A 12,120-nucleotide genomic window follows, 5' to 3' on the forward strand; every position below is an offset into this window, starting at 1 on the left:
GGGAAGCAAAAAGCATTGGACATATTCTATGACCCACTATTGTCGCTTTTCCACCGACAGTGGAAAGCTACCAACACAAACAAAGAGGAGCCAGGAAAGCAAACTAACTACGTGTTTAAGTTGTGAAGGGGCACACGTGTGGCTACACACAGCACTACAGATGTCCAAACAGATTGAAAAAGCAAAACATATTTGTTGCACAGCTGAACGCTGTATCACACCATGGGCTGTTCTCAATTCAACAACACGCATCCATCCAATCTACATCAGGCATTCTGACCTAAACTCATGCACCCCCCAATACGATTATTCCACTAATTACTCCACTATCTTCATCTCCACTACACCCAACGCTGTACGAACGCAAACCATGGATAAGTTAGGCTACTTGGTGGCTATGGCTAACTTCAATCGAGTTAAAACAGCCGACCACTTGAGTGCAAAAAAACACAAAACACCTCACCACAGCACCAGCAAATCTTAAGCAATAAATATCGCGTCTTACCTTTATTTATGTGGCAGTGGTGTGCAGATGCACCCCGCGGTGCAGCCTGCCACCACATCCATTTAGTTCAACAGGTGATCGCTCTGTGTGTCCATGGTCCTACCGACCTGCTCTGGTGCTTTTTACCTTCATGTGTTCAGGCTACAACGACCTGATTGTCTGATGCCTCATCATTGCATCCCAGCCAAAGAGTATTGGTATTAATACCTCATTCATTGTCCAAGCCAGGCTGGCAGCTCATACAAAAATAAGTAAGGGATAATGTACAGAACGCCGGTCATTATCGGGGAAATAAGCCCCGACAGGGCGAACCGGACACCGCGCGATGCGGAGGGGTCTCGCCCTGAAAGGTCTTGTTCTCAGGCCCGGCGATTGCCATAGGCAAACTAGGCGATCGCCTAGGGCGGCAAAATGTGTTGGGGGCGCCCAAATGAAACATGTCTATTAAACATGAACATCCTAGGGCGCGCCCCTCCCCCCCCCCCCCGTCAACAATCCCGATCGCGCGCCCCCCGTCAACAATCCCGATCGCGCGCCCCCCGTCAACAATCCCGATCGCGTGCCCCCCGTCAACAATCCCGATCGCGTGCCCCCCCCCCTCAACAACCACCCAGCCCCGTCAACAATCCCGATCGCGCCTTTTTTTTGTGTGTCTTTTTACGATTCATTTGTTATTACCATTCGTAGTGTTGATCAGCAGAGAAATAGTCCGCCAAAGACGTTGACGTTGCTTAGCAACCAAATACGCTGGGGTTGATAAGTTACCGGACTACTTGCGGAGTGATACGAGAGACGTGAATCAGAGCCACTTTCCTTGACAGCGGACATTATGCAACGGTCAATTATCGAAAAATAATTCACCACTGCAAGTCCGGAAGGACCATGCAATGTGAACAGCGCATACCACAGCACTGAGAAGAGCCGTGTAATAATCCATAATAATTAAACTCAAGTTTTTTGTCTTTTTAAGTGCTGGGTACAAAATGAATCTTGATGAAAACTGGTGGGGACTCGTCCCAGCGTCCCCAGCGTAACTGACGCCTATGGTTGTACGTGAGCGCTGTAAACAAGTGTTTCATGTTTTTTACAACTGCTTTTGTTTTGTGTTGCGGATTTTAAGCCAGAGATGGATTCCTACAGCACACAGTCAGTGGCTGGTCCAAACGGTGGATTCATCCTCCTCAGCCAAACGTCAGCAGCACGGTGGGCAGAGACAGAGAGAGGCACAGCCAGCCTGCTCCCAGTACAACAACCACACGGGACCACACAGCTCCCACAACACTCAGGACCCCACAATACACTGATGTCACATACTCTGCAGGTAGGATAAAGGCTGCCTGTGGAGATGACGTTAACATGACTGCATGTAAAGTGTGTGTGTGTGTGTGTGTGTGTGTGTGTGTGTGTGTGGTGTGTGTGTGTGTGTGTGTGGGGGGGGGGGGGGGCTCTTACGGTCTACATAGATAGATCGATCGATGGATAGATAGAGGTACGAAACAAAACATCACAGCAGTTATAACATACATAACACATGTTAACATGTATAAAAACAGAGCAGCTTTGGACTCACCACCGATATCGGCTCGGAGCGTCTTGTCGTACTCCTTCAGTAAGTTGTTGAGGATGTGAGTGGCGTCCGCCTGGTGGCTCCGGGGGGCCATGACCTGACGGACAGGGCCGTGGTGGGGGTCCTGGGGGTCGGAGCTGTGGTCCAGCTGGTCGGAGCTGGTGGAGAAGGAGGAGAAATACATGAAAAAAAACTTGTCTCTGAGATGGTCTCAAGACAAACGTTAGTTATCATGAGACTCATGAGATGGATTCATGTCGCGTGACGGCCTGCAGTAGCGGTGTGTGTGTGTGTGTGTGTGTGTGTGTGTGTGTGTGTGTGTGTGTGTGTGTGTGTGTGTGTGTGTGTGTGTGTGTGTGTGTGTGTGTGTGTGTGTGTGTGTGTGTGTGTGTGTGCGTGCGCGTGCGTGCGTGTGTGCGCGCCATGGATTCGTATCGTGCGCCAAGATGTTCATAAAACGCAAAAAGACAAATGACGACCACAATCCAACGTGCAGGAGAATGTTGAACTTTTAAACGCAGGGAAACGCTTGAAAAGGTCAATTCCTCACCGAGCTGCAAGAACGACGAGAAGTAATAAAAGGACGCCCGCCAACTCGTCGCTCATCTTCCCTCCAGCAGATCAGAGTATTCCGTCCTGAGCGTTAGAACGCGTCACACCGCGGCGCGCGGCGGACCCTCGGCTCTCCTCCGCCGTGACGACCAATAATCCGTCTTCTCAACTTCTTCGTCGTCGTCATCGCCAGCCCTCCCGCACCCCCCCCCCCCCCCAACACGCATACACACACACACACACGCACACACACACACACACACGCACACGCACTACTTCTCCTGCGTGTCTTTCATCCAGGTCCACGCAGGTTGGTTCCTTCGTGCTCGTGGACCTTTTAAAGGGTTCGGCGGTAGACCGGCGGTTAGGAAAAAGGAATCCAGAAAGAGAATAAAGCTTTCTCCTTCTCCCTCGATGTGGTGGCGGCGCCACTTGAGCGACATGTGGAGCCGTGTAGAGAGAGAGAGAGAGAGAGAGAGAGAGAGAGAGAGAGAGAGAGAGAGAGAGAGAGAGAGAGAGAGAGAGAGAGAGAGAGAGAGAGAGAGAGAGAGAGAGAGAGAGAGAGAGAGAGAGAGAGAGAGAGAGAGAGAGCTCTTAATGAAGTCTACATCCACTCTGGGCGGTGGACGTTGTTGGACCTTTTCAAACCACACCTGATTAAAGATATGTTCATTAATGAGCGGCCCGTGGGTGTACTTTATACGTTGATCATGAAAACAAAACCAATGTAATAATTGGAATGACGTAAAAAAGAGCCTACGGTACATTAAGTAAATCTGTGTATTGTTTTTTGTTAACAGGGACCATGTACAGAACAGGTTCTATACCAGGGTTAGCTGAACAGCTCACCTGGTAGGATATAGTTTGTGCAATAAACCACAGACAGAGATAGAATTCCCTTCGAACATTGTTTGAAGGACTAGTGCACCCCCTGGCGGTATAAGGAGGCATTACACTCACTCACCCACCCACAAATATCGATCTTTACAAGGGTAGGTAGACTCTCTCTCTCTCTCTCTCTCTCTCTCTCTCTCTCTCTCTCTCTCTCTCTCCTCTCTCTCTCTCTCTCAATTCCATTCAATTCAAAAAAGCTTTATTGACATGAGAAAGATACATTTGCATTGCCAAAGCAGGTGAACAATAAAATAAAAAGGGTTAGAAAATGAAATAAAAAGGTAAAAAGGTCAGGTATATAATATCTAATATAATAAGTATAAAACGTTAAATACAAATATATATACATGTCAAATAGTATGCTATAAAAGTACTGTAATGACCTCATCTGTGACTTAGGAATGTCCAAAGTACTCGTTCAACATTTATTGTTTCCAACCTGGTCACTGTATGGCCGTAACCAACGCACACCACAACACACACAACCAGCGGTCCATCGGAACACACGCCCACGGCGCGCTGAGCGCTGCATTAACGTCCTGCTAGTTGGTTCATGTAGGTGTTGAACAGGGTCGGACTCAAGCTGCATCCCTGTCTCACACTCTGTGGGAAGAAGTCTGTGTGTTCCTATCTTAACGGCACATGTGTTGTTTGTGTACATGGACTTTATGACGCCGTACGTTTTTCCTCCAACACCACTTTCTATTCATTTAAACAACAGACCATCATGCCAAATTGAGTCAAAGCCTTTTTTTTTAAGTCTACAAAGCAGGAGAATAGTTTGCTTTTGTTTTGGTTTGATTTGGTAAGAAGCAGATTTGGTTTTTGCTTATGGCATTATTGTCAGTCAGGAAGTTAAGGAGTCTGCTATTTATAATCATACATATCATTTTACCGAGGTTGCTGTTGACACAGACCCCTCTGTAGTTTTGAGGGTCAAATTGATCTCCACTTTTGTGGATTGGGCTAATCAGTCCTTGGTTCAAATATTGGGGAAGATCCCGGAGCTAAGAACAGTGTTAAGCAGTTTGAGAATTGCCAGTTGGAATCTGATATCTGTATATTTAATCATTTAATTTAGAATACCATCAACACCACATGCCTTTTTTAGTTTAAGGGAACTTATTTTGTCCTGTAGTTCTTTTAATGTGATTGAAGAGTCTAGTGGGTTCTGATCATCTTTAATAACTGATTCTAATGTTTGTAGTTTATCTTGGATATGTGTTTGTTCTTTGTTCTTTACAATGGGCCAAAGACATTGGAGAAGTGATTTATCCATAAATCTCCATTCTGAATGCTTAATTCTTCCCGTTTTTGTTTGTTTAGTGTGTTCCAATTTTCCCAGAAATGGTTTGAGTCGATGGATTCCTCAGTTTGGTTTATCTGGTTCCTAACGTGTTGGTCCCTTTTTCTCCTTATTGTGTTTCTGTTTTGTTTTAAGGTCTCATGATAATGGAGACTGGTATTGTGGTTGTCTGGGTCCCTATGTTTCTGATCGGACAGGTTTCTCAATGTTTTCCTAGTGTTTTTGCATTCGGTGTCTAACCACTTATCGTTAATGTTGTCTTCTTAGTGTGAGACCTTCAGGTTTGATTGTAAGGCTGAGATGTCAGATATGTTGTTAAGGCTTTCTACTGCCATGTTGATCCCTTCACTGCTGCAGTGAAAGTTTTTGTCTAGGAAGTTATCTAAATGTAAAGTGTCTGAATGTGTTTTTGCTTCATGGTGTTCTGATATGTTTCGACACTGCTCTCCTTCCATCTATAGCATTTGTTGATAGTGTGTGGTTTGTTTTAATGCCTCTTGGTCAGGTGTTGGTCTATGTAGGCAGGCTGTGATTTTGCTGTGGTCTGATGGTGGTGTTAAGGGGCTGACTGTGAAAGCTCTGAGAGATTCAGGGCTAAGGTCTGTGATAGAATAATCTCTCTCTCTCTCTTTCCGAGTCCTTCCGCTTAGCAGAGTTTGTAGATTATTTCAAGACATGTTTACGTGTGTGGACACACTAAGCCATTTATCTGTCCCTGAACACACTTTATTCTTTCTAGTGACGTTGAAGCACATGGACACGCCCCTCGGCCTCAAGTCCAGAGACCATTCACCTTCATCCTCTCACTGGTAACCAGAGCCGGACAGTAACGGAGTACATTTACTTGAGTACAGTACTTATCTGTATGAAATATATATCTATACTATCTGTACTTTACTCAAGTAAGGAAGCTGTGTACTCTGTCCGCCTCTGCCCATTTTACAAATATGGTTTATTGCATCTGTACCTGAGCTACAAAGGCACCCAATAATAATAATAATAATAATAATAATAATAATAATAATAACAATAATAATCTCAATATTATTGAATAATGATAATGAAAATAACAAACCTTATCTTATTATCTGGACCTGTGATCATGATACGGTGGCTGAGGTCTGGATATTTGTGTACATATGATCCTTCTTGTGTAGGTTCTTCTATTCATACATGATGTGTATTCATCAGAGATGGGGGACTCCAGTCCAGTGACTGGACTCCAGTCAGACTCCGGTCGCCAGATTGAGGACTTGTTCAACAGTGACTAAAGACTTGACTTGACTTGTATCCATGACTTGAGACTTGACTGAGACTTGCATGCAGTGACTCCACAAGTCACCGCTGTCTTGGTTAATACGTCAATGATCAAAAACAGATCTATTTTTCGATCGTATGTTTCCTGTTGCGTGTGGGCGAACCTGGCAACCTGTGATCTCTACCGAGTGACGCAGGCGCAGCGTAACTCCAGCGGTAGAGTGGCCGGCTCACAGACCTGATGAAGAGCGGACGCCGCGTCGGCTGCTGGGCGCATGAAATGCGGCCGCCATCTTGGAGCGGTCGCACTCCGAGCAGCAGCAGAAGACACGAGGTGCCAGAGCACTGCAGCGGATTCCTGCTCCAACCGTCGGACCGTCGCATACAGGGCCCGGGGGGCTACTGTTCAGGAGGAGACACCGTTTGGCATACAGGGCCCGGGGGGCTACTGTTCAGGAGGAGACACCGTTTGGCATACAGGGCCCGGGGGGCTACTGTTCAGGAGGAGACACCGTTTGGCATACAGGGCCCGGGGGGCTACTGTTCAGGAGGAGACACCGTTTGGCATACAGGGCCCGGGGGGCTACTGTTCAGGAGGAGACACCGTTTGGCATACAGGGCCCGGGGGGCTACTGTTCAGGAGGAGACACCGTTTGGCATACAGGGCCCGGGGGGCTACTGTTCAGGAGGAGACACCGTTTGGCATACAGGGCCCGGGGGGCTACTGTTCAGGAGGAGACACCGTTTGGCATACAGGGCCCGGGGGGCTACTGTTCAGGAGGAGACACCGTTTGGCATACAGGGCCCGGGGGGCTACTGTTCAGGAGGAGACACCGTTTGGCATACAGGGCCCGGGGGGCTACTGTTCAGGAGGAGACACCGTTTGGCATACAGGGCCCGGGGGGCTACTGTTCAGGAGGAGACACCGTTTGGCATACAGGGCCCGGGGGGCTACTGTTCAGGAGGAGACACCGTTTGGCGTGGACAACCAGACTTGTCATTGGTCGTGTCCGTTTCATAAGTTAAGGCTGCACCGCGTCGCCACACTCGCCTCTCTTGAAGTGCAGAAAGAAGCTCTGCAAAACAGCCCTCTTTCAGGGGTTTAGCTCATACTAAAACTTTTATGTGCTTATATATATAGATATAGATATCTAATGTATTCATATATTGTTCATGTAGGCTATGTATATATTAATATATAGTTATAGTTATATGAATTGTTTCTTCAACTTATTAAAATAGCTGAATTTACTGCCCCTGTTTCTGCTCCTCTATCATATTTATGGTGTGATTTGCAAAACACCATCATAGCCTACATCACATATCATAGTGAGGTAGGACAGCCTCTGCTGAGTCTATGTCTATGTGTCACCACTACGAGAGTCCACCCCAAACAAGGTTATCACGTTACCCCAGACAGGCCACTCAACCAAATGAATGTGACAGATTCAGGATTCCTCAAATGTTCATTTGTTTATTTAAACGCAATGCATCGCAGTAAGTAGAAAAGTTAAAAAATGAAATATTATCCCCAGAACAAACACTGTTACAGTGACAGCAGTTTGTGTAGCAGTGGAACAGGCCTAGGCTTTGTGAGCAAACACAATGAAAACTACAAATAATAATCTGACTATAAAACAATCAACTCCAAGTCTGCCACAGACTGTGGTAAATCACCACAAATCAAATCAATATGAACAAAGATAAAAAAAAAAAACCCAAACCAAATCAACAAAAAGAACAGCAAACAAAATCACACCAAGAAAAGCCCCATAGGCAGCGACCTGTACAGCCCTCGGATTAAATGAATACAAACACAATACAAAGTAAACTAGGAATGAATAAAGATACACAACACAAAGTAAACTAGGAATGAATAAAGAAACACAACACAAAGTAAACTAGGAATGAATAAAGATACACAACGCAAAGTAAACTAGGAATGAATAAAGAAACACAACGCAAAGTAAACTAGGAATGAATAAAGAAACACAACGCAAAGTAAACTAGGAATGAATAAAGAAACACAACGCAAACTAAACTAGGAATGAATAAAGAAACACAACACAAAGTAAACTAGGAATGAATAAAGAAACACAACGCAAAGTAAACTAGGAATGAATAAAGAAACACAACACAAAGTAAACTAGGAATGAATAAAGAAACACAACGCAAAGTAAACTAGGAATGAATAAAGAAACACAACACAAAGTAAACTAGGAATGAATAAAGAAACACAACACAAAGTAAACTAGGAATGAATAAAGAAACACAACACAAACTAAACTAGGAATGAATAAAGAAACACAACGCAAACTAAACTAGGAATGAATAAAGAAACACAACGCAAACTAAACTAGGAATGAATAAACAAACACAACACAAAGTAAACTAGGAATGAATAAAGATACACAACACAAAGTAAACTAGGAATGAATAAAGAAACACAACACAAAGTAAACTAGGAATGAATAAAGATACACAACACAAAGTAAACTAGGAATGAATAAAGAAACACAACGCAAAGTAAACTAGGAATGAATAAAGAAACACAACGCAAAGTAAACTAGGAATGAATAAAGAAACACAACGCAAACTAAACTAGGAATGAATAAAGAAACACAACACAAAGTAAAGTAGGAATGAATAAAGAAACACAACGCAAAGTAAACTAGGAATGAATAAAGAAACACAACACAAAGTAAACTAGGAATGAATAAAGAAACACAACGCAAAGTAAACTAGGAATGAATAAAGAAACACAACACAAAGTAAACTAGGAATGAATAAAGAAACACAACACAAAGTAAACTAGGAATGAATAAAGAAACACAACACAAACTAAACTAGGAATGAATAAAGAAACACAACGCAAACTAAACTAGGAATGAATAAAGAAACACAACGCAAACTAAACTAGGAATGAATAAACAAACACAACGCAAACTAAACTAGGAATGAATAAAGAAACACAACACAAAGTAAACTAGGAATGAATAAAGATACACAACACAAAGTAAACTAGGAATGAATAAAGAAACACAACACAAAGTAAACTAGGAATGAATAAAGATACACAACGCAAAGTAAACTAGGAATGAATAAAGAAACACAACGCAAAGTAAACTAGGAATGAATAAAGAAACACAACGCAAAGTAAACTAGGAATGAATAAAGAAACACAACGCAAACTAAACTAGGAATGAATAAAGAAACACAACACAAAGTAAACTAGGAATGAATAAAGAAACACAACGCAAAGTAAACTAGGAATGAATAAAGAAACACAACACAAAGTAAACTAGGAATGAATAAAGAAACACAACGCAAAGTAAACTAGGAATGAATAAAGAAACACAACACAAAGTAAACTAGGAATGAATAAAGAAACACAACACAAAGTAAACTAGGAATGAATAAAGAAACACAACACAAACTAAACTAGGAATGAATAAAGAAACACAACGCAAACTAAACTAGGAATGAATAAAGAAACACAACGCAAACTAAACTAGGAATGAATAAACAAACACAACACAAAGTAAACTAGGAATGAATAAAGATACACAACACAAAGTAAACTAGGAATGAATAAAGAAACACAACACAAAGTAAACTAGGAATGAATAAAGATACACAACACAAAGTAAACTAGGAATGAATAAAGAAACACAACGCAAAGTAAACTAGGAATGAATAAAGAAACACAACGCAAAGTAAACTAGGAATGAATAAAGAAACACAACGCAAACTAAACTAGGAATGAATAAAGAAACACAACACAAAGTAAAGTAGGAATGAATAAAGAAACACAACGCAAAGTAAACTAGGAATGAATAAAGAAACACAACACAAAGTAAACTAGGAATGAATAAAGAAACACAACGCAAAGTAAACTAGGAATGAATAAAGAAACACAACACAAAGTAAACTAGGAATGAATAAAGAAACACAACACAAAGTAAACTAGGAATGAATAAAGAAACACAACACAAACTAAACTAGGAATGAATAAAGAAACACAACGCAAACTAAACTAGGAATGAATAAAGAAACACAACGCAAACTAAACTAGGAATGAATAAACAAACACAACGCAAACTAAACTAGGAATGAATAAAGAAACACAACACAAAGTAAACTAGGAATGAATAAAGAAACACAACACAAAGTAAACTAGGAATGAATAAAGAAACACAACACAAAGTAAACTAGGAATGAATAAAGAAACACAACACAAAGTAAACTAGGAATGAATAAAGAAACACAACACAAACTAAACTAGGAATGAATAAAGAAACACAACGCAAACTAAACTAGGAATGAATAAAGAAACACAACACAAAGTAAACTAGGAATGAATAAAGAAACACAACACAAAGTAAACTAGGAATGAATAAAGAAACACACAACACAAACTAAACTAGGAATGAATAAAGAAACACAACACAAAGTAAACTAGGAATGAATAAAGAAACACAACACAAAGTAAACTAGGAATGAATAAAGAAACACAACACAAAGTAAACTAGGAATGAATAAAGAAACACAACACAAAGTAAACTAGGAATGAATAAAGAAACACAACACAAAGTAAACTAGGAATGAATAAAGAAACACAACACAAACTAAACTAGGAATGAATAAAGAAACACAACGCAAACTAAACTAGGAATGAATAAAGAAACACAACACAAAGTAAACTAGGAATGAATAAAGAAACACAACGCAAAGTAAACTAGGAATGAATAAAGAAACACAACGCAAAGTAAACTAGGAATGAATAAAGAAACACAACACAAAGTAAACTAGGAATGAATAAAGAAACACAACACAAAGTAAACTAGGAATGAATAAAGAAACACAACGCAAACTAAACTAGGAATGAATAAAGAAACACAACGCAAACTAAACTAGGAATGAATAAACAAACACAACACAAAGTAAACTAGGAATGAATAAAGAAACACAACACAAACTAAACTAGGAATGAATAAATAAACACACAACTCCAATGAATGACAGAACATCAGACAAACGACCACCATTCAGATCACACAACCATTCTGTAGGAGCACACTCAGGCCACCACCGCCACACCACAAGCACACACACCAGCCAGAACAAGGGCGTCTAAGATAGACGTAGCCGCAGCCAGCAGGCGGCCGGGGAGGCAGAGGTCAAAGCGCGACGGACGCGGCCACCAATCACCATAGCAACGCAGCAAAGCAGCAGCCAACAGGTTGTCTGTGACGAGGAGTTGGTCTCTTAAACCAGGAGGTAGGCCTACCACAGCCCTCTGTGAAGGAACCTATACACCGAGAAGGAGGACTGACAATCATCATCCGTCACTACTTTACCCTCAGGCATTAGCCGCAAAACGCTCACACACAGGGGCGGACCTACCATTAGGCAAACACAGGCAATTGCCTGGGGCCCCGAGATTTCCAGGGGCCCCCAAACGTCTCATAAAAAACGGATTAATAAAGTTTTCTTCGATTTAAAGCAATTATTATTTTTTGTCTTAATTTGCGCGCTTAAAAATCCATAAAAATGCTTAATCTATCATGATCTTTTGACTGCCCCCCCTCCCTTCTCATGCAATGGACTATTCCATGTTACTGCGCATGTGCAGGCTTGATTCAGGAAGACGGTACCAAAACAAACTAGTTGGCGCGGGTTGAGAAAATGAAGCAGAGTTATACGATATATATATATATATATACAGTGCAGAACGAGAATGTGGAGGGCCCCAATGACTGGGTTTGCCTTGGGCCCCCAAATGACTAAGTACGCCCCTGCTCACACACCTCGCATTTAGTGAGTGACAGCCTGAGTAAACCACGGGGGCCACTTTCCACTGGTCTTAAGGAGCCCAGCACCAGCTTTATGTCCACCGTGCAGAGCGACAACAGACTGGTGCCTCTCCAACGCCACCGTTAATGGCAGCCATCCTGATTAAGACGTCCACACCTGTGTTTTTAAGGAGCGTCAGTGACTCACTCCATGCCACACCCCCAACACTTCCTTTGCCTTCGG

At 42.4% G+C, this 12,120-nt stretch overlaps 1 long non-coding RNA gene across 1 annotated transcript in view; it reads left to right on the forward strand.

The window, feature by feature from the left end:
- The first annotated feature begins 1,628 nt into the window (after positions 1-1,628).
- Positions 1,629-12,120, forward strand: part of LOC311370841 — a 35,389-nt gene continuing 24,897 nt past the window's right edge. The window contains exon 1 of the long non-coding RNA XR_014640914.1: positions 1,629-1,826. This is a non-coding gene — a long non-coding RNA (uncharacterized lncRNA). The remainder of the gene's footprint in view (positions 1,827-12,120) is intronic.

The sequence above is a fragment of the Micromesistius poutassou genome (assembly GCF_964030765.1).
Source record: "Micromesistius poutassou genome assembly, contig: SCAFFOLD_3135, whole genome shotgun sequence".
Classification (NCBI taxonomy): Eukaryota; Metazoa; Chordata; class Actinopteri; order Gadiformes; family Gadidae; genus Micromesistius; species Micromesistius poutassou.